This window comes from Osmia lignaria, chromosome 10, assembly GCF_051020975.1.
Source record: "Osmia lignaria lignaria isolate PbOS001 chromosome 10, iyOsmLign1, whole genome shotgun sequence".
Classification (NCBI taxonomy): Eukaryota; Metazoa; Arthropoda; class Insecta; order Hymenoptera; family Megachilidae; genus Osmia; species Osmia lignaria.
The window spans coordinates 2,526,725-2,532,165 of record NC_135041.1 but is presented as its reverse complement, the minus strand read 5'-3'; the positions used below and the strand labels follow the sequence as shown (position 1 = coordinate 2,532,165).

General features: G+C 36.8%; 1 long non-coding RNA gene across 2 annotated transcripts; it reads left to right on the top strand.

The window, feature by feature from the left end:
* The first annotated feature begins 1,340 nt into the window (after positions 1 to 1,340).
* LOC143305742 (uncharacterized) lies at positions 1,341 to 3,163 on the top strand. 2 transcript variants are annotated; one of them, XR_013062908.1, is made up of 5 exons: positions 1,341 to 2,253; positions 2,323 to 2,535; positions 2,615 to 2,774; positions 2,850 to 2,969; positions 3,046 to 3,163. It is a non-coding gene; the product is annotated as an uncharacterized LOC143305742 (long non-coding RNA). The 2 variants fall into 2 exon arrangements; XR_013062907.1 differs by having other exon boundaries at positions 1,351 to 2,253; positions 2,850 to 3,163.
* The last annotated feature ends 2,278 nt before the right edge of the window (positions 3,164 to 5,441 follow it).

Sequence of the window (5,441 nt, the reverse complement as noted above, 5' to 3'; positions counted from 1 at the left end):
AAAGGCAGCGTGAAAGGTCAAGAAGGGATGAGAACTCGGGAAACACGCCTAGACAAACCAATACGCGCGGGCCTTTCCCTTCGACACGTATCCTGATTTGCCAAATGATGGGGTACCGATCGCGGGTCTAACCCTGAGACACGATCGCTTGACTGAGGCAAATCACTCTTCGTCGAAAAATCCGTGAGGTACGTGACGGGGAGCCCGTGTTCGCGTCGAGCACTAGTTTTCGCGTGAAAAATTGTAGTGATTAGCTGCCCGGTAAAGTCCTTGTAAAAGGCAGAGTGGCGGGACATTGCGATTCTCGTTTTCCGCGTTAAGGACTCATACGAATACGTTAAATTCTTTCACACTTTTCAATTTCTATCTTTTCTTTTTCAATTTTAAATCGGTCGATAATTATATTTTCTTTTTCCGCGTCGCGTCGTTTTTGAAATTAGTTTTCGTATCGTCTCGTAACCGTAACACCGAATAATCGAAGGCCGATCGCGAACGCGTAGTGCGTGTGACAAGTTTCTCATCTTTTCTTCGCCTTCCAGATTTCCAGACAACACCAGCGAATTATAAGCGAACCTGTAGATATTTTATCATACATTATTATAACATCGAGCTCGGTAAGTTGTCTATTTCATTCTATTCAATACGACGAATCTGGTTGATTGTGATGTAAAACGGGCGATCTACGGGACTGCGTGTCCTGGAAATTTCCTACTGAATCGTCCCGTTCATTATCGCGTTTCAAGGTATCAAATATATCAATTTCTTGTAAAAATTCCGATCATACAGAAGAGACACGGCCCACGAGACCGTGGTCTTGATAGTTTCCCCCTGGGACCGTTTCCTCTTATCGCGTAATAATTGTTTGTCGAACATCGTCGCTCGAATCATACCGAATCATACCGACAAATATCGAATCAAATTCAATTAAATCAAATAGTTCACCTGTTATCTTCCGTTACGAATTTTGTGTCATATTTCAACTCAATAGATCTCACTTTATATTTTTCTTGCTATTACATATATTTCATTTCTTCTTTTCATGTATTTCAAACAGCTCGTACTTTCTGTTAACTAAACCATTTTTATTGTTATACTTATTTTTCTGCAATTATACTTTTGTTATTCTTAATCAGTTTATAATTAATTTGCGTTTAAACACAGTTCCTTCCTACACAATCACGCCTACCATCTACGCACAAATTCACACGAGGGGCCCGTATGTAACCAGGGCATTGACGAACTCAATCAATCTACAGTTTAATCTTACTAACCTTTTTTTAATTGTTTTAATCGAAAGTGATCTAACATCGTCATAAGCAATTAGGACTGGCGGCAGCGCTAACCTTCCAAATTAATAATATCTAAATATCTAAATTTTTTATATTTTTATATTTTGTACGTCGCGCGGCGTATCTTGCTTGCGACGTAACACAAGCAACAAAATGAATGAAACAATTAAGAAAGAAAAGAGAACCCGACAGAAGAAAAAAAATATAAAGTCATCATAAGGCAGAGTCAATTGAATGCGATGAATCGAAGAACAAAATGTAAAATTGCCTAAATTATTAAACACAAAATTCCACAATACAGCTATAGGTAAAAATACTAAGATAAAAGGTAACTAAATACCAAAATAATATAAATAAGTATATTGAATAAGCCAAAGCAAGAAACATAATTGAGTAAATAACAAGGCACATTGTAGTACCATACTGTGTAAATAAATTATTATGCAATACAAACAAAAGACTAATTGCCAAAATAATGATGACTAAAATCAAATCGAACAACAAATATCCCGTGGGTTTTACATAGAACCAATCAAACGGGTCAAAATCAATTAAAATTTAAATAAGACAACAAGAATAAAGCTGAGCAATTGACAAAAGAAAGAAGAAGTGAGCCCGGCAGAGAAGAATGTGGACCCAACATAATATGAGCAAATAATCAAACAGTAAAACGTCAAACGTTAAACGTCAAATCAAGTAGCGGAAAGCGAATTGCAAAGAATATTTAGCACTTAACATCATCGCAACGTTGCAAATAAAACCGATAAAATGGAAAAATTTAAATAATCTATAAAATCAACCAATGATGTGAAATGAAATAAGAGTGCCAAACCGCAAATAGCAAATGTCAGTCAACATTAGCTAGATTAAACTCAGCAACAAAAGAGCAAAAGTGCAACCTGCATAACACCACAACCAAGAGTAAAACAAAACAAAACATCATTTCATTAACAACACCCTAAGGGTAAGAAACAAAACCCATTAATAATCAACATCAACAAGTATTAACCTCAAAACTTCTCACCCCTTGCAGACCAACTTAATGGAATCAAAATCAACGACTTAGCTAAAGTAAAAAAAACAATCAACAATAAATAGGAGGAAAGAAAGTGATTATAGAAAACTGGTAAGTATAACAGAAGTCAATAAGGTTAAGTATGGCCAAAACAGCGGCTTTTAATGCTAACTAAGCACCATGCATGGACGCAAGATAAGGAAAAGAAAAGAAGATCCCCACAAAAGAAAGGTACGCCACACATGTATAACATAATGAATATCTGTATGACCGCCAAACCCTTCAAAATCTATCTATCAAATCTATCAAGGTGCCAACCAGAAGAACGGCTAGAAATAATAGGAAATAAAACGGAACTGGATTAAAATGCTAAACCAGCTGAAAACACCTCCCGATCAGCCAGGATAATGCAGATTGATAGTCGATTAAAACTTCCATTACATATAACCAAACAACCTTGTAATGAACAGGTATACTTAGAAGACAACAAATAATAAACTGAACAGGCCAAAATCCAGTAACAAGACAAAATATTGAAATTCCAGAAAATTATACCACCGTATTAAACCATGAAAGAATACCATACCTCCACAAAAGAAGATCTAGTTAATAAGTCGAAATAATTAATTGACAATAGATCCAAGAAGGAAAAACAGTAAATAATGGTAAGCATAATGTATACAGCAACATAAATATAACAAAAGCAAATAAGGACAAAGTAAATATTGGAGTTGCTTGAAGAAACAACATTGTACATCACTCCATTAAACGGGGATTAACAAGCAAGCAAGAAACGGTTAAAGAACAATCAGGAATGAAGGCAAGTACAATAAACTATTAGTGAATTAGAAGAAAACGATAAGGGTGTCACGTCCTGTGACGCATTCTATATACATATAAATAAACATAAACTTCCTTAATTTTGCAATCGATTTCACAATTCAAATCAGGACAACATATGTATTGTCACGTCCTACGACGCATTCTTGGAACTCCTATTTCATCAACTAAATTCTTTAAACTTCCATTGCACCATCCAAATTCATCGTTCCGCAAATTCTGAGTGAGCAACTCAGCCGGGTCGTCGTACGGCGAGAACGCTGACGATCCGAATGAGGTGGTTCACCCGAATTGCCAAATCAAATGTCGACCTCATTTGTCAATATAAAATAACGCGACCGGGCCCGCCCGTACACAGTCAATATTACCAATAGTTCTCGTAAGAAGTTCTCGTAGGCGCAGTTCGAAATTCAAGTACAAGTACCAAAATCCGCGAATATAATCCGCGAAGTACCGTTCAGAGTTCGATACTCTAGAATCTACACGACTCTGCTACGAAGCTCAGGACTTCGACAGAGCAAGATTCCGGTAATATCGATAAATTAACTAAGTCTAGCGTTTATGACTCTGCTACGAAGCTCAGGGCTTCGACAGAGCAAGATTCTGTAAGACTCGATTGTAACCGCGCGCGAATCAAGAACTGTACCAGTTACGAATAAACATTCATTGTGATCGAAAGTGCGTGATCTTCACTCGAACATCTACCCTACCGCTCCAACACTTGGACGACACACACACCACAGGTTCAGTCCATAGATAGGTTCTACCCAACCCAGCGAAAGGTAAGTGAGAACCTCTATCTACCTGACAACGCAGATCACATTTCATAAAGTACGCCGAGGACTCAGTGAGAGAGAGAACTCCGCGACTTTACAGTGGTTCCGGTACGAATCGAACGCCAACGAACGCTACTAACCTGTAATATAGGGTAAATTCAAGAAAAAAATCTAGCTAGAGAATATAAATCTTTGCCTGCAACTTTAGAAGAATCCAAGTCATTCACTTTCGAATCAATTTTATATACAACACAAGCAATTTATTGAAATACTGCTACAAAGCATACATAAAGAAATACTTAAACATAAAACGAACTCACTTACTCTCTAAATAATCACAAATAATGAAAATTTCAAATGAATAATAAAAATTTTAAACCAACGGATAACAAAAATACTACGGACGGAAATAGATTAACAAGAAGCAGGACACAAGAAAATCCTGAACTTAAAAGTATCGTAGAAGATCGTAATTACGCATCAGCTTTTTTACAAAGCCGTAAAACACCGCGTTCACCAACAGAACGAAGAACATTTGACTTCACACCAGAAGTCACAGCCGAGGTGTCAAACGCGAATACAAATCTAGGTGCAATACCCAAAACAAAGAACGTTAAAAATCTAGCAATAAACACTAACCAAACAGAAAACGAAAGTGCCAACTGGCAAAACAAGAATATAGGATTTACAATTAATCCAAGTAACGAAGCCGATAATAACAAACAAACAGGAAGTTTCGCATCCCCACTAATCCGAATAAGTCCCCAGGATAACAGAAATAATACCGAAACATTAAACGAAACAATAAACAATAGCTACAAAAACGACATATCCCTACTCGAAATCGAAGGAATCACAGAGCAACCAAGCCTAATAGGAAATCTGGACGGAGAGAATAGCAAAGAAAATTTAACACTCATCTGCGCAAGTCCGAAAAAGAAAATGACAGACCAACAAATTCAAATCCAACCCCTAAGATTACCCCTAAAATACGTAGCAACCCTAGTACCCGAATTCGACGGGAAAAATATGTCAGTCACAGAATACATAGAAAAATTAAAGCACGCCAAAAACACCATAACACCCACAGACGAACCAGCCCTAATTCAAATTGTGAAAGTAAAACTAAAAGGCGAAGTATACAAAGCATTAATAAATACACCCTTAGATAACTTAAATGATTTTATCACAGCAATAAGAATACTATTTCCATCCACTGAAAATATACACACCCTATATGGAAAATTAACAGAACTAACGCAAAGACCGGACGAAACAGTGCTCAGTTACGGGAACAGACTACAAGAACTAGTAATCCAGATCAAAGAACTAAAGAAAACAGAAGCAGGTATAACCCAGCAAGCTATACAAGAATTCGACAAAGCCATAAAAACCGATGCAGAAAAAAGCTTTAAAAACGGACTAAGGCAAGAAATCAGATTAGAACTAAAACAAAAAGACAATATAGCTGCCCTTATAAAGGAAGCAATCGAAGTAGAAACAAAGTTAGGAAAACAGGAC